This window comes from Bos grunniens, chromosome 16 (genome assembly GCF_055505025.1).
Source record: "Bos grunniens cultivar Pamir isolate PY7600 chromosome 16, Bosgru_T2T1.0, whole genome shotgun sequence".
Lineage (NCBI taxonomy): Eukaryota > Metazoa > Chordata > Mammalia > Artiodactyla > Bovidae > Bos > Bos grunniens.
In genome coordinates this window covers 59,025,924-59,044,821 of record NC_141180.1, presented here as the reverse complement: position 1 = coordinate 59,044,821, position 18,898 = coordinate 59,025,924, and positions in this window count along the sequence as shown.

The following is an 18,898-nucleotide window of genomic DNA, read 5'->3' as shown; positions in this document are numbered from 1 at the left end:
GAGCTGAACTGAACTGAACTTTTACCCATTAAATAGAGCTTACAACTTATAGTGGTCCTAACTTATAGTGCTACTGTAAAATAAGATAATAAGTGTGAAATTACAGTGGAATCCACTTTAAGTGTCAGCCAAATCTAATTTTTGGCACATATTATTTTTGCAAATGACCTCCTTAAAATTGTGCAAAAAAAGTGTCAATGAAAAAATAAATACTGGGTGACCTATTTGGCAAAGCTTTGTTTGAATGCAGTGTGTTTTCTTTAAAAAGTTAAGAAGCGTTAGCAAAGTTTGTTTTGTCATACACATATGCACATGCGTGTGTGTGTGTGAACTCTGTCACACACGCACATACTCATTATGACTATGCTGATATTGTTTTTTGATATTGGCTGCCATTTGCCATCACTAATCAAACAGTTGAGAGAAGGTAGCTGTGAAGGTAGCTGCATGATCATTGCTAATTTTAATCAAATCAGTAAAGTGAAACTTGTAAAGGTATTAGCAGTGATTTATATTTTCCTCAGGGAGTTTATACTTCAGCGATACTTCAGAACTTTCCAAGAAGCGCTTTTAGCTCTTTAATTTATCTCTATCTTGAGTTGACTAAAGCGCGCCCCGCCCCTTTTTTAACTGGAATAATTTATTATTCTAACAAAAGTACAAAGTATGGAAAATTAGTGTATTTGAATCATTTCAGAGAGTAGAGAAAGTTTCAGACAAGCAGATTTTGGCTTTTAGCACCTTTGAAAAGAAACATTCAGAGTTAAGTCAAGCGGTAGGACAGGCTCCTGACTACCAGCGGTGATGATTCCTCTGACTTGGTGACCAGAGCCCTTTAATCCTCTCTAAGATCAATATTTAAAAGGCACCATCTTTACTGGCTCTCACAAATGGAATTGCGTTCCCTTAAAACTGGTGTGCTCAAGTCTTATCCCCTAGTGCCTCTGAATGTGACCTGACTTGGAGGTACGGCCTTCACGTGTGTATGCACGCACAGTCGTGTCCAACGCGGTGACTCTGTGACCCCATGGACTGTAGCCTGCCAGGCTCTTCTGTCCATGGAATTCTCAAGGCGATTCTCAACTCACTAGGGTGAGTTGCGATTTCCTACTCCAAGGGAGCTTCTTGACAGGGATCAAATCCACATCTCTTACATCTCCTGCATTGGCAGGCAGATTCTTTACCACTATGCCACCTGGGAAGCCAGAGTCTTTACAGAGGTAATCAATTAAGATGAGGTTATTAGGTTGAGCCCTAATCCATGTGACTGGTGTTTTTATTAAAAAAAAAAAAAAAAAAAAGCAGAAAAGGGAATTTGGAGAAAGACACATATACAGGGAGAATACTTGAAGACGAAGATCAGTGTGATGCTTCTATAAGTCAAGGAACACCAATAATTTCCAACAAACTACCAGAAGCCAGGGGAGAGGTGTGGAATAGATTCTTCCTCATGGATTCCAGAAGGAACCAGCCCTGCTGACACTTTGATCTTGAGCTTTTAGCCTCCAGAACCATGAGTCAGTACATTTCTGTTATTTAAGATGCTGATTTATGGTACTTTGTTATGGCAGCCCTAGCAAATTTATATACCAGTGAATCCCCTTTTATCTACAGATTTGCTGATCAAATGAAGAGAAAACTTTAGCATGTAAATGTTTATTAAGAAAAGCTGTATCATGTGGGTATTCAAAGCCAGTTACTTTAAAAAAAAATCCATTACCAAAGAGATATTATTTTTATTCACAGGCTGGCGCCTACATTATTTGGAATATTTTGGTTAGAACAGTTTTCTTCTTCAACAGAATTCCAGCAAAGTAGTGTGAGTATGGGCTATGAGCCAGGATATAGAAATGGCTTCATGATGGAGAACAGAAGCTTATAATGGGATTAAGTTAAAAGCTACCTCCATCTTTATTTAGCTTTTAAATGTGATAATGCAGTGAAAACATCCAGTTCCGTGCCTGGAACATAGTAAAAGTTCAATAAATAAATCTAAAATCTGAAACCTTTGACGTCTAGATAGAGCCACCCAATTTGATTTTACATGGGTGAATGTTTTGAAAAAGCTGTAATGTGAGCTCCACGATGATCAATATTGGCTATCAAGCATAGTTCCCAACAATGTCCATTGGAGCACGGAACTAAACTTCTGTATTTGTATTTTCTCATCCAGCTCCGTGAATCTAGCATCAAAGTCTATGCAACCAGGCTTTTTGGAGTTATCTATAAACACACGTTAACATATACTGCTAAGGATAGGTCAAATTAGGATATCAGACCCTCCTTTCTTGTACTGCTGTTACACATCCTCCATTATCTCTTAGTTCCTAAAACAGCTCAAGGTCACAGTTCTGTGTGTATTTCTTCCTACCAGACCCTAAGCTCCTCAAGGCAGCTTGCATCTTCCTTCTTTATGACTCCAGGACTTAGCACAGTAGCTGTCATATGGAAGCACTCAATACAAATGGTAAACATGTTTACATGTTGAGAAAACTTCTGAAGGATGCAAATTGTATCCTATAAATTTTTAACTGGTTTACTTTTCTACTGTTGGTTGTTTCAGAACTGAGAGTCATGTTAACATTTAAAACTTTAAAAACTCAAGAGTCTTACATATGGTATCTTCTTTGGGTTTTTAAAATAATCCTCCAAGAGAGGGTGGATATTATTATTATTCCCATTTGAAAAATGGCAAAACCGAACCAGGGGAGAACAGCAAACTGCATATGGAGATGCAGATATGCATAAACCTAAACATGTTTCAAGGATGGACTCCCAGTTCATACCTCTTTTGGGGCCATTGTGCTTCCCGCAGACATCAGGTGATGTAATTTATTGAATGGCAGTTGATGTTGACCATGTGACTTTCTAATGCAGCCACTCAGACCACTAAAAATTCTGGATTTGCTAAAGTCCATCCAAAAAAAAAAAAAAACTAAAGTCCATCCAAAAAAAAAAAAAAAACTAAAGTCCATCCAAACAGGTTTCAGCTTCCTACATAAAGACTGAAACTCTCCTAAGATAATAAAGGATATTTATAAAGTAAAGACTTTGTAGGAGGCAACATTTCTAGGGACAATACGCAATAAAATTAGAATAAGCTGTGCTTTGGAATAACTTGTGTACCAAATATCCTTTTTATTAGGAATTTCCCCCCCTGAAGCAGACCAGAACTGGTAGAGATGGGACACATATCAGTCAGTCTGACTTAAATACCCTATCTCTCTCTATTTCCCTTGGGGTCTGTAGGTGAATTCTAAGGAGCTGCTTGTAAACCTGGGCCAGCACAAGTACCCCGACTCTCACAGAACCCAGAGAGGAGATACCTCTAAATGCTGGGATACTGGCATTGAACTTGCCCCAGAGGCCAATTTCTGCCTGAAACTTTATCTAGAGGGAAGGGTCTATGTATGTTTGAGTAAGATTAGCACCTAACACAGCAACTATATACACACATGTGGGTTCATACATATTTTCTTTGTATGTATAGACACATGTGTAAAATATGAGGACAAGTCAGCACTTAAATAGGCATATATATTTCACATCTGTTTCTACACATAAAGAGGGTGTGGAAGAAACCGGGGCATTATTTCCTGGCACTTGTACTATGATAGAAGTGAGAGGACCCCAAGGACTAAGACAGGAGGTTGCTTCCATGGCATGCTTTTCATAGATCCTAGATGCTTCCCTGGTGGCTCAGACGGTAAAGCGTCTGCCTGCAATGCGGGAGACCCGGGTTCAATCCCTGGGTTGGGAAGATCCCTTGGAGAAGTAAATGGCAACCCACTCCAGTATTCTTGCCTGGAAAATTCCATGGACTGAGGAACCTGGTAGGCTACAGTCCACAGGGTCACAAAGAGGCAGATACGACTGCGCGACTTCACTTCACTTTCACAAAAACCCTACCTGTCGCCAAACTTCTCTAAGTGTTTTATCATGATAATAAAGGCCTTATTTCAGCAGAGTTGTATATAAGTGTATAAATTTAAACTGACATAGCCAATTTTTATGGGATACTTATACATGCTTTAGATTTATTGACTCATTTAATCTCAAAATCACACTTTGAAGTTCCTCCCATCAATATTCTCAAGTTACCAATTAAAAAAAAAAAAAAAAGAAGAAGAAGAAGAACCACCAACACAGAATTGAAGCTGCCTCCAGACTTTGGGTGCAGAACCGTGGTCTCCTACCCTAGCAGTGGGCTTCTGAGATGAGAATCTGCTACACCATTGATACATACTGCACAGACTGCTGCAGAGTGGGTTAGCTGGTTTGTTTAGTTATCACAAAGGGCTCTTTCCAAATGACAATTAAGATGAGGCTATTTCAATGGGTAAAGGGAAGTTTAGCATATTTTGTGCAATAAAGTACTTACCACTTAGAGAGAACTCAGTTAATAGGGGGATACATAAAAGTCAAATTTATTTTAAAATACTTACTGAACATCTATAATGAGTTGGGTGTCATATTATCAACTATGAAGAGACAACGATGAATAAATTATAATTCCCATTCTCCAGAAATTAGTGGTACACTAAGGGTAGGTAAAATAGGCAGGTGAACAGACACAACATGTACTGAGCAAGATAAAACATGTACAATAAAGTCAGTAGGTGCCAAGTGAAAGGATCTCTGACCAGAAGACCCTGGGAAAAGGTGACAGTTAAAGTCTGGTAGGGAATGAAACAGAAGAGTGTGTTTAGGTGGAGAAGTTGGCTGAGGGCATCGTAGGAGAGGGAACGCCTCTTCAAAGAAGGGCTACAGTGTGCAAAAGGACCTGGCTTCGTGAGAGAGGTGGGGTGAGAAGGGAGGTTGAACTGGCAGGAGAGCCTTGCTTCAGCTCGTGAAAGGTCTCGTAAGTCAGGCAAATGATTTGGACTTTGTCCTTCAGGCCAGTTCTCATCTGGGGTGATTTTGTGTCCCACCCAAGGAAGATCATTGGCAAGATCTGGAGACACTGTGAGTTGTTCCAGCAGAGGAGGTATTACTGGTATGTAGCGGATAAGGCCGGGGGAGCTGCTAAACATTCGTCAATGAACCACACACGCCCCACATTGTCCTCCATTCACTGTTCTCAGTTACAGATTTCTTTACACTTAGTGAGAGTTCGGCTCAGCAACGGCAGGTATATTTTATGTATACATCTGATATAGAGTTGATACCCCATAATTTTTCTTTTATGTTTTTAAAACCTTTTTATTTTATATTGGGATATAGCAGATTAACAAACAATGTTGTGATAGCTTCAGGTGAATGGTGAAGGGACTCAAACATATGTATACATGTATCCATTCTCCCCCAAACTCCCCTCCCATCCAGGCTACCACATAACATTGAGCAGAGTCATGCCAGTCAGAATAACTATCATTAAAAAGTCTACAAACAATAAATGCTGGAGAGGGTGTGGAGAAAAAGGAACCCTCTTACACTGTTGGTGGGTATAGCCACTATGGAGAACAGTGTGGAGATTCCTTAAAATTGGAAGTAGAACTGTCATATGACCCAGCAATCCGACTGCTGGGCATACAACTGAGGAAACCAGAATTGAAAGAGACACTTGTAGCCCGATGTTCATTGCAACACTGTTTACAATAGCTAGGACATGGAAGCAACCTAGATAGATGTCCATTGGCAGGCAAACGGATAAGGAAGTTGTGGTACATATACACAAAGGAATATTAATCAGCTGTAAAAAAAAAAAAAAGAACACATTTGAATCAGTTCTAGTGAGGTAGATGAAACTGGAACCTATTATACAGAGTGAAGTCAGAAAGAGAAACACAAATACTGTATATTAATACTGCATATATATGGAATTTAGAAAGATGGTAATGACGATCCTATATGCAAGGCAACAAAAGAGACACAGATGTAAAGAACAGACTTTTGGATTCTGTGGGAGAAGATGAGGGTGGGATGATTTGAGAGAATAGCATTGAAACATGTATATTACCATATGTAAAACAGATGACCAGCGCAAGTTCAATGCATGAAGCAGGGCACTCAAAGCCAGTGCACTGGGACCACCCAGAGGGATGGGGTGGGGAGGGAAGTTAGGAGGGGGTTCAGGATAGGGGGACACATGTGCACCTATGGCTGATTCATGTCAATGTATGGCAAAAACCATTACAATATTGTAACGTAATTATCCTCCAATTAAAACAAGTTAATTTTTAAAAAATTGAGCAGAGTTCTGTGTGCTGTACAGTAGGGCCTTGTTGATTATCCATTTTAAATATAGCATCATGTGATTTTTTAAAAAAAATTAAGTGAATAAAGCATTGCATTGAGTCAGCATGATAGAGTGAGGAATTTCTTGAAAATTTGTGCAAGTTTCTATTAGTTTAAGATTATTATTCTGACATGTCAGACTAGGTGGGTGGGGGGGCATGGATTGCTATACATGATTCTGTGTTTTTTGGTCATTTCTACCTCCCAGGCCAGTATCTTCAATCCTGCTGCCCTTCCTGATGATGCTGACAGCTTAGACTAGGCATCTGTCTGCTTTGAGATGGTCACTACTCAGTTCAGTTCTGCTCAGTCGTTCAGTCGTGTCCAACTCTTTGTGACCCCATGAATTGCAGCACGCCAGGCCTCCCTGTCCATCACCAACTCCTGGAGTTCACTCAAACTCACATCCATGGAGTCCGTGATGCCATCCAGCCATCTCATCCTCTGTTGTCCCCTTTTCCTCCTGCCCCCAATCCCTCCCAGCATCAGAGTCTTTTCCAATGAGTCAACTCTTTGCATGAGGTGGCCAAAGTACTGGAGTTTCAGCTTTAGCATCATTGCTTCCAAAGAACACATAGGACTGATCTCCTTTAGAATGGACTGGTTGGATCTCCTTGCAGTCCATGGTCACTATTAGCATATGTAAATGTCCATAGAGAAGAAAATGGCAACCCACTCCAGTATTCTTGCCTGGGAAATCCCATTGACAGAAGAGCCTGTTGGGCTACAGTCCATGGGGTGGCAAAGAGTCAGAGACAACTCAGCAACTAACACGCTAACACACTTTACAGGTAAATTTTATGTACCAAAACACCAATTCTGTTCATGGGAAAAACCAGCATTAGATTACATTCCCTCAGAAGGCTGAGCAAATGTCCATGTTATTGGGCTGTTAGAACCACCAGAGATAGGACTTCTAGGGATGGATCATCACTAGCCAATTTCTTCCAACTTCTGGGAAAGAGCAAAGAGAAAGTTACTTATGTGACAACTCAAACACATTCAAGAAAAGTCCTTCCTGAGTGACATTCAGCAAACAAAGGGCTGCCCTCTAAACCCAAACACACACAAAACACCTTTTAGAGATGTGTTATGTCAGACAATTACCTATTTTCAAAATCTGGTAACTTTTAGACTTTTTATGATCCACTGGTACTACTTGTACTTGGAGTAACTGTTGCCTGATTCAATCTTTTTTTTCCCCTCCTCCCAATTTATTTGCTGTGTAGACACAATTTTGGTGAAACCTGCTTGACTAGGTAACCCAAAGGAAAATTTCTGATGTGGTGGAGCCCCCACCCATCCTTACCCAATTTCCTAGTGGAATTTTGGAAAGCACTGACGACCTTTTGTAAGTGTACCACGCCTCAAATTCTCATTTTTCCATTCTGTGGGCAGTTCTTTCTCTCTGACCCTGTTCTTCATCAAAGCAAACCAGACAACTCCAGGTACTTCCCTTAAATGTTTTAGCAGCTGGACTTCAGCACCAACTCCAGATCAGAGTGAGCAAGATCACCTTTGGTGTGCTCTCATAAGCCACTGACTGATTAGTCTGAGGAAAAGTACAAATGACTTCCAGCTGAAGCAAGCTTCGTCCCTCTCCAACTGGCTCAAGTTGGGGAAAACTTCCTGTTGGCTCCCCAAACAGACCTACTGCCTTCTGACCAGGTCTTGGTTGGAGTTCAGGGACTAGTAATGTGAGGATACGCCCTTCTTATTCAACCACTGGAGAGGGGATTCAAATAATTAAGTTCTCTCGTGTCTTTCCAGCACTAGACAGACGCATTTGCTGTCATTGTGGAATATAAACAGAGCTAGGAAGCCCTGTATAACAGGACATTACAGCTTATTTTTCCTTTCTGATGGGTTGCCAGTATTTTGAAAATAAGTTTCCTTGCTTTTTCGTGAAAGAGCATCCTTGATTCAGTTATTTTGGTTCAGAGGACTAGAATCGCAGTAAAATGGTCCTCATTTTACAAATTCATTGCTCTTGATAAAGAAAGTCAAAGTAATCTGCCAAGTACCCACTTCTGCTGGGCTTTGGATCTGCATATCTCTCTTGAAACTACGTCTGGCATTTTGTCTTTCATAACTCTGCCTACAAAAAACTGCAGAGTCACTACGCTGCTGCTGCTGCTAAGTCACTTCAGTCATGTCCAACTCTGTGCGACCCCACTGACGGCAGCCCACCAGGCTCCCCTGACTCTGGGATTCTCCAGGCAAGAACACTGAAGTGGGTTGCCATTTCCTTCTCCAATGCATGAAAGTGAAAAGTGAAAGTGAAGACGCTCAGTCATGTCCGACTCTTTGCAACCCCATGGACTGCAGCCCACCAGGCTCCTCCATCCATGGGATTTTCCAGGCAAGAGTACTGGAGTAGGGTGCCATTGCCTTCTCTGGCAGAGTCACTGTAGACACCTTCTTTTTTAAGGGAATTTCTTGGGTTCATTGGGGATTATTAAGTAGCTCAAGGTCAAAGTAGCTGAGGTAGTGGGTAAGAATTGATCGTACGATGCAGGTCTTGAATATGGATAAGAGTATGACCCAGTTTGATTTACTACCATCTGCAGAAATGTCAGTGAACTGTGGGAAAAGGCAGCAGCAAGTCAGTGTGACCAGAATCAATATATTAGATCCTGAGAAACCTTCTGACCTTTCAACTTGTTTTCAAACAATGTCCTGTTTACCCTTACTAGATCCTTTCCATGAAAAAAAGGACATGTAAAGTAGTCTCATCTCCCAAATGACCTGAAGTTTTCTTACCCATCTTACTGTCTCTATCACTATGGTGCTCAATAGTTTTGAATAGACAAGTAAATTTAGGGAAACTATCTGTTCACTCTGTTTGGTATCAGATTTGTATTTTTTCTGGTGAGAGTGATTATAGTTATATAGGTTATAACTTAAGTATGCAGCCTTTGCAAATGAAACTCACAATGAGTTGCAGAAATGCAGAAACAAACAAAAAAAACCCCATAGCATATCAGAGAATTAATAAAATTTAGAAATCTATTCCAATTTCTTTGTCTTACCTGGGTGGAAATGGAATCCCAGAAAAATGAGGGGATTAACAAATACCCTGAGGAATTTGGTAGTGAAGGGAATTGGAGTATACCATCCCAGAATATGTTACTTTGGCCTATGGATTGTTTTGAGCTGAAGGCAATTGAGAATCAGCTGATGCATGAGGAAGACTTACTGGTTTCCCTTATCTGACTAAAAGCAGAAACTTCTGAGAAATGGGGACTGCCATAAATCCCCTCTCCAGAATAATTTTATGGTCATGAAGACAATGGAAAATCAGCACTGAGATTAGTCTACACAAATAAACCTTACTAAAATAACTCTTATTTTCCATTAGTTTCCCCATATATTTACCTTTCCACAATTTACTGCTCCTGAAACTCCCCAAACCCCTTCTATTCGTCTAGTTACTTCTCCACAATTTATTACCCTTTATTAAAATGGTATATAAACTTTCAGGTCTAACCACTTCTGTGAGTTTCCACTTTTGTGTGAAGTCATGTGCATGTATTAATATTAATACCAATAAATAAACATATATCTTTTCTCCTGTTAATCTGTTGCTATGAGTTTAATTTACAGATCCCAGTGACAGGCTCCAAGAGGATGGAGGAAAAGTTTTTCCTCCCTTATAAGTGGCAAAGTTGAGTCTAAGATTGCTTGGTCTTCTGATAACCATTTTGGCAACCAAAATAAAATGAAAAATAAAAATTATGCTATATTTGTGATATATTATTAATATATTGCATGTAAATATATTCTATTTATGAAATATTTTAGTACATTACAAAAATTATATTCTGCTTATGAAATATTCTTAATATATTATGAAATATCACCTTGTATGCTTTGTTATATTAATATTTCTCTGTTGCTTGTTGAGAAAATTTGGAGGATTAAGATTAAAGTGGTATTTTCTTGGAACTCACTGGAGAATTTTCATATAATGATGAACTCAGGAAAAAAAAATGCTCGTTTGCTTGTCCCCTCTCAACTGACAAGCGCTAATGCAAATGGGTATAGGAGAATGTATTAAAGTTCAAACTTTAGAGTCATATGGTCCTGGGAGTTAACCCAATGATCTATTACATATAGGCTGGTTATGAGATCTTTGACAATATTATTTTTGTGTGTCTTTTGACCTGCAGGCAAATTGCTTGAGGGTCTTGGAATCTCAATCTGATATTTAGTTTAGTCTTTTGAAAAACTATATTTTTTCTGCAGCTTCTTTTAAGCAATTGTTGAAAATCCAGAAAAGGTAGGGTAGAGTGAGCCACCAAGCTTGATTTTCTGTTTTCCTCAATGAAATCCAGCCTATGCTTTAGAGAAAGTTCTGCATTTTTCATGATCAGAGCAAGAAGCTGATGGACTCCTTTTGGTTCTGTGCAGCAGAAGAAGCTGACATAAGAAGGCTAGACTGCTTTTTAATGCTAAAAGGTGCCATTAAAGGTGAGGACCACATCTAATGTCAAAGCAGTTAAAATCTTAAACATCCCTAATGACTTCTTTTAAGTCATAGCTATTCCTTACAAAAACAAACGAGTGCTGGATTAAGTGCGGGGCACTCACATTACAAATGATACCAGTCATCTGGATTTCTCATTATGGAGCTTCTGCCAAGTTCAGACTCTTTGCCAAGGATGATTTAACCACTCAGAGTGTCAAACTGACCTTGCACTTGGGGGTGGGGGTGGGGAGAAGCCTAATTGCTGGAGCATTATTCTCTTGAATTCTAAAATATTGAGGAGATGAAACTTTTAAGTTTGAAGACCTTTCTTCACCACTGTGTTACAACCTACTCTCCATAATCGCACTATTGGAACTCTGTGTGCTGGCGGCCTCTTTTGTTTTCATACATTAAATCAAATACTTTAAAGAAGGGTTTTACAGGACAGTGGAAGAGAACAGAGATAAATTGATTAGAACCTCAAAGTTGGCAAAATTAAATACGAACAGGGTTTAATATTTGGTGCCTGCTTGTCTGTGTGTGTGTATGTGTGTTTCACTACCCTGAAAAATATTAAGCCTCAATGGTAGGCCTTTGTAACAGGGAGTGAAATAGTGTCTGAGCCAAGAGTCCACCATTCTGAATGCACTAAAAACTAAGGCCATAAGTCTAGTTTTAAATGCTTCCCTGTCACTCTGCTATTAGACTGGAAGATATAATTGTTGTAGGGCTAGCTAATGGAACCAAGCTTTGCATGATCATTAAAGCAATTAGAAGTATTACCTAATCAAAATTGTCATCAGCTTACCCTCTTTTATGCTGAATAGAACTGCATTATGGCTAAGAGGTCCTTAAAATATCCTGAAAGTAGTTTGTTATTTATGGTATCTTTACTTGGCACATAATGCTTTTGGGGGATAGTGGCGGAAGAGATTAAGTCTTTCTGATTTTTAGAGCACACACACTGAAGTCATCTTTCTCAGAACACAGAGTGTGGCCTAAAACCACCCCCCCCAGAACTCCCGTATATGAGGAGGTGATTGGTGACAAGTGAAATTCACAAGAATCTCTCACTTATCCGAACTGTTTACAAGTCCTACAGATGAAACTTATCCATGTAGATCTGACATTTGCTGATAAGGAATAGTATGCCCTCTTTGAGATCTTGGCTGGTTGGATTATACCTGATGGTGGTTTCTCTACAGTTACTGGATTCTCCAAAAGCCCACTGAAGTCCCAGGGAGATATTTGAGATGATTTTATTGGTAATAATGCAGTTTTTGTTTTTTTTTCCCATGAACATCTACTACATGTCAGGTACTGCTTTACATGGTATCATATTTAATCTGTTATTCATGCAAATCTTATGAAGAAGGTTTTAACTCCATTTACTAACTGGTACTGAAGGATCATTTAACTGTATTGCTTAAGATCACACAACTAATATTTGATGGAAATAAGGTTTAAATTAGGCCTGTCTCACTCCAAAGCCAAGTTCCACCAGAAAATTATGTGCATGCTGGTCAACCACCCTGGCGATATTTATGATTCTTAGTTAATCATTTTCCTTCCCTATGTCTGTTTTACTTCTGTAGTTATGAATTTTAAAGAGGCTGTAGAATCTTCCATTTGAGATGGCTTTGTTTGTTTTTAAATAAAAGCTAATATGGAAGAATGGCTTGAATGCAGTTCTGCTCAGGAGCTGCTCCATGAGCCTAAGATTGCAGGAACCATCAGGAAACCTGACATGCATTTGTTTGTAAGTTGCTTGCTAGAGAACTCAAGCAAAAGTTCTCACTACTTGGTCAGTATTGCATGCTACATTTATTGGACAAATTAATTGCTCTCAGGTTCTAAACTGTGATTTTTACTTGAGAGAAAAGGGTAAACAATCATCACGCCACTTTTGAATAATCAAGAAGATTCAATGTCTGGATAGGATTTTAGAAGTTCTCACATGCACAGTCTCTGAGCATTTCAGTGTCAGCATTTTCCTTTGCATTCTTAATCTACATGTCCCAACACTTCTTTGTTTATTTTGGTGTTGAAAAAGTTTGCAATTCGTTGTTTATATTGCTAAGAGTTGCTTCTTTGAATTGTCTTTCTCTAGCTGAATGGCAAAATTTTGCTAGAGGCAAAATTGCAGAAATGGTAAAGTTTATCCTTGGCACCACGCTCATCTGCCTCACCCTCAGCCCCCATTCTTGGCCTCTTAATTGGTTTCTATTACCAGTGCCCAGTGGTGTCATATTTCCTCATCACCCTTCCAGAATAAAACATTCAGTAAATCCATTCATGCTAAAGGATTTCAAAATTAACAATACACAAACCAGTAGTGTTTCTTTAGGGTCTTCCCTGGTGGCTCAGTAGTAAAGAATTCGCCTGCCAATGCAGGAAACACAGGAGACACAAGCTCAGTCCCTGAAATGGCAACTCATTCAAGTATCTTGACTGGAAAATTCTTTGGACAGAAGAGCCTGGCAGGCTACATACCATGGGGTTGCAAAGAGTTGGACACAACTGAGCGATTGAGCACAAACAATGTTTGTTTGCTGTATCTTAAAAAACACCTAGGGAAAGCATTAATAATTATTTCAAAGGTGAAAAGAACTAATCACAATAGACAAATGCTCTGTGTGTGTTTAAATACCCCACCCCACCCCCATTTTGGGAGGAGAAAGAAATGGCAACCCACTCCAGTATTCTTGCCTGGAAAATCCCATGGACAGAGGAGCCTGGTGGGTTACAGTTCATGGGGTCACAAGAATTGAAAGCACACTTATCCCACTTGATGCCAGGTATGGATATGTGAGCCACATGGGCTGATGCTTCATCTCTTTGGTCATAGAGATTAGCTCAAGGCTTCTGTGCTTGAGCCATCTAAGTTCAGAGTCCTTTCTTGGACTCAACATAGAGATGGAGGGAGAGTATTGTTTTTTGCTGGGGTTGCTAAAACAAGTACATATGAACATGGTGTACCTAGGCAATCATTTTGGCCCCATGGAAGAAGCTTCTATGCAATGGGAAACACCTAAAGTCAGCAAACAGAAAGAAGAACTAAGAGATGGAGAGACAGCTTTGCCACTCTGACTCGTTTCAAGCAATCTACCCATACCTGAAACTGTTGTTATTGTTCAGTCCCTAAGTCATGTCCTACTCTTTGTGAGCCCATGAACTGTAGCAGGCCAGGCTCCTGTCTCCTCCACCATCTCCTACCTGCTAAGTTGTTACTAAGTTGCTTCAGTCATGTCCGACTCTGTGCGACCCCATAGACGGCAGCCCACCAGGCTCCCCTGTCCCTGGGATTCTCCAGGCAAGAACACTGGAGTGGGTTGCCGTTTCCTTCTCCAATACATGAAAGTGAAAAGTGAAGGTGAAGTTGCTCAGTCATGTCCGACTCTTAGCGACCCCATGGACTGCAGCCCACCAGGCTCCTCCGTCCATGGGATTTTCCAGGCAAGAGTACTAGAGTGGGTTGCTATTGCCTTCTCCGACCATCTCCTAGAGTTTGCTCTAATTCATGCACATTGAGTCAGTGATACTATCTAAACATCTCATCCTCTGCCACCCTCTTCTCCCTTTGCCTTCAATTTTTCCCAGCTTTAGGTTCTTTTCCAATGAGTCAACTCTTTAAATCAGGTGGCCAAAGGATTGGAGCTTCAGCGTCAGTGTCAGTCCTCCCAATAAATATTCAGAGTTGCTTTCCTTTAGAATTGACTGGTTTGATCTTCTTGCAGTCCATTAGATTTAACTAATGCATGGCAACCCACTCCAGTATTCTTGCCTGGAGAATCCCAAGGACAGAGGAGTCTGGCGGGCTACAGTCCATGGGGTCACAAAGAGTCGGACATGATTGAGCACCTAAACACAGCATAGCCCAGCTCAAATGGTGTGTGTGTGTGTGTGTGTTTGTGTGTGTGTGTGCATTGTATGTATACATTATTTACATAATCTTTTCTTAGGTGGAAGCACACTTCTCCCACTCAGTGCCAGGGTTGAGTAGGTGAATGAGGATGACTAGGCTTCCCATCAATTTCTCCCCTGCCTTTGGTGAGAGTGGAGATTGGTCTTGAGCTAGGTTGATTCAAGTCTTTTGGTACTTGGAAGGGAAAGTATCCTGACTGATATATTAATGATAAGGATTTAAAACATTTTTGGGAGAATCATTTTTGGATGAACAATATTCCCATTGTCTCACTGGTACCCTTGGAATGTTGCTTTGCTGGGTGGTTTTGAATAATAATACTATGTTGACATTGCAACCTACATTTATTTGCTGATAGGCAGTGGTAATCTATGGTACACCATTTCTTGTTGGTGTCTTTAATATGATTCAATTTGACTTAATTCAGTTTCTCTCAGTTTCATTAATCTGAACTAGGTGCTCAATGAGGTCCTTTCCTGGAAGTAAGCACTGAATCATTCAGTTATCTTTGCAGTGCCACACTTCTTTGACTTATAGAGGTATGGAAGGTATGAGCTACCATTTCAGATCTTATAGGACAATCTACAGGACTTCCCATGTGGCATCAGTGGTAAAGAATCTGACTGCCAATGCAGCAGACACACGTTCAATCCCTGGGTCAGGAATAGAGGAGGAAATAATCTACACATTTTAGGCCCATCTGTCAAGTATTGATAAAAATTACTGATATATTAATTCTGCCTCTGTTTTGAATTGGAACTCAGAGGCCTTTGGTGAGCAGATGAGATTGGTGACTACAAACTGATACTTGATAAATTAACTGAAAGGAAAAAAGGCCAAATTGCGTTGATATTTCTGGTTCTGGGTGGTCACACAGCTTTTTCAACATCATTGCCAACACTCCAATTAATGAATGACTATACAAGCATGAGATGAAAGTATGAATTCTTTGATTCTTGTTTTAAATTTTTATTTAAGTGATTTTGACTGTGTATTTATTTATATGCAAGTAAACTCAGGCATTTCTTTAAAACGGACTCTATAAATAGCTGTAATAAGCAACTTAGTTAAATATCACATGGATTCCAGTGGAAGAAAAGACCAAAGTAGTGGGACAGTTGTCACTTTCTATTACTGCTCGCTTTTTTTTTTTTTAATATGACCTTGGTTCCTAGACTGTTGACTTTGAGTGTGACTAAGCCTTTGCCCTGAGGACTTTCTTTCTCCTGGTCACTGACTTTTGCTTTCCATCTGGATCATGGATTCTCTTTGCCTTTTGCCCCACCCCAGAGGACTCCAGGCTCACAATACAGGGAGGTATCCTGTCTAGGAGACTTGAGTCACGAAGGTCTTCTTGTGTGGTTGCCGTGCTGCCCCGGGCCCCTAGTTGAACTCTGTGAATGTTAGCTGAGGACTTTTCAAACTTGCTTTTATGAGACTCAGTCTTAGATGGGACCAAACAATACAAAATTAGTTGAGAAGTGAAAAATCCAGGCAGTCATAGGTGCTTTTGTCCACAGATTGACAAGTAACCAGTTCAAGGGATTGCTTTTTGTTTGTTTGTTTTTCAAAATTAACTGTATGGATTTGAAGCTATATCTTACAGAGCAAAATCCAGCATGCTTGATTTTTACCTTGCCTAGTCAAGAAAGTCATATGAAAAATAATGTATGACCTGAAACTAACACAGTATTGTAAATCAACTATAATAAAAATGTTATAAATAAATAAAAACAAAAAAGAAAAATAATGTATTAATTTTGTGTACTGACTCAAAATAAACAAGTGAATTTTCTGCAACAGATTTAAATTGAATTTTAATTTTCCTGCCATCCATAACCTAAATGAGATAAATCTTGGATGGTCAGAATTATTTTAGTAATAAGAACTTTGAAAAGGAGAAAATACATTCATAGATCTTTTTTTATTAGATCACAATTGAGTGTCTTAACCAGTTGTATAGTAGACTTGACAATACATATAACTTTTGATGATTACTTTCATTATAATTATTTGCATATTTATGAGACAAAAACTCAGGAACATTTAAATACTAATTATTTTCTTTTTACCAAAATGACAATCTCACTTAAATCATAACTTTTTAATGTGCTATATTGACTTTACAAACAGATAGGTTTATGCATAAAAATCTGTCTTTTCAAATGACTGGATCAACGATTCGTGATCATCCATTTTGATGTTTAAAAAAAAGCAATTGGTGATTATGATTCTGACACCAATTCTGATGTTTTCTATACCACCAAGCAAATCTCTTGACACCAGCTGAGTGTCCTATTACTCAACTCAGTTCTGACACTGTCTACTTGGAGATAGTGCCAAATTGCAGAGGTTGAGGGTGCAGTCCTATAAGACTGCAACCCCTTCCTTGCTTCAGAGGCTATTCACAAGTCCAGGTGGTCACCTGTGCTTCTGACCTCTCAGAGGTTTTCACAACCCTTCTTTGGGTTCAATTAATTTGGTGGAGTGGCTTACAGAACCTAGAGAAACATTTTACCTACTAGATTCCTGGTTTGATACAAAAGGATGTAACTCAAGAACAATCAGATGGAAGAGACACCCTCTTCACAGTATGCTTCTCTTCTAGTTTCTCCACATGTCTGCCAACCTAAAAGCTCTCTGGGCCCTGTCTTTTTGGGGTTTTATGAAAGCTTCTATATGCAGGCTTGATTGATTAAATCATTGACTAGTGGTGGTTGAACTCAATCTCCAAATCCCTCTCTATTCTCAGGAAGTCATTGAATGCGACTGAATGTTTCAACCCTCAAAACACAGAGTTGGCTCCACAGGCAACCAACCTGAAACCTTAGGCACTTTCCAAAAGATGTCTCATTAACATAACAAAAGATACCTTTTGGCTTTCACCACAGGAAATTCCAAGGATTTTGGTAACTCTGGGCTAGGAATGGGAACAAAGGCGAAATATATATTTCTTATTATGTCACAATATAACAGCTATCAAAAGGGTGTAATCCAATGAATTAACCATGCAATTTTGTAAAACACTTTGCTACAGTTCAATGGGATGTAATGGTATAAAAACTGAAATGTTCTTGACATTAAAATATCTACTTGAGGAGGATATATGGACTCATATGTGTGTCCATACAATAACAAGTAAATGTTGTCAACAGTGTAGAGAAGTTTGAAAATGTCCCAGAGGGCTAAGATAAAAGGGACTTGAGATGAGTCTTGAAGAATGAAACAATTCATGTAGTTGAAAAGGGAGAAGAAGGTATTGTAGAGAGAAAAATTGTAAGTCCTCATTCCTCTCACAGAAGAATAGTGTAACAATATTAGCAAAGTGAAGAAGGGTGGAGTTTTAATAAAATGTCAGAGAAATGACCTGACAGCTCTGATAAAACCTAAGTTATTCATGATCTTTTGCAACATAGCTGCTCAATGCTTCTCCTTAACCAAATTAACAGATCACTCGATTAAACTAACAGGTCAGTGCTCTCATTTTTCCATTTCTAGGTAATGTTGTTGTTGTCGTTCAGTCGCTCAGTCATGTCCGACTCTTTGCAACCCCATGGACTGCAGCATGCCAGGTTTTTATAAATCATCCCAAGATGTGGTGACTGAAAGTAATACTATATATTTACAGTATCTGATGATTTCTGTGGGTCAGGAATTTGAAGAGAGCTTGGTTGGGTGGCTCTGGCTTGGGAATCTCTTATGTGATTGTAGACAGAGATTGGCTGGAGCTGTCAGAACAGGAATGAAGGATGCTAAAGAAGTTGAAGATTGACCAGGCATATCTTTTCCTGTGTTTCATTGATCCACATCACATGGGCCAAATCCATGCGATCTTCCAGTGCAAGTTAGGTCAGGCTTCCTTACATCATGGTGGCTCAGGACAGTCAGCTATAGACAGGGCTGCTAAAAGTGACAATAATGAGAACTCTAACAAATCAAGAGCCTCATTGCTTGCCTTCTGTGAACCAGCCCTGGAGGTCACACAGCATCAGAACTACCCCACAATCATATTGCATCCAGTTTCAAGAGGAGGGAACATAGAGCTGTCAACTACAAAATGGCACTTGCCACGAGTACTTGCCATCTAACTCAACAAGAATTAAATCATGAGCTGCTCCAGCTGCTGACCTTCAACACTGCCAGTAAGGAGTACAGAGTGGAGATCAGGAATGAGACACTCTGTGCCCTGGGAAAAGCTGGCAGAACAGGTCTTCGGCTAGTCAGATATTTTCAAGAGATTATATTACGAGCCCAGTTCTTGTGGG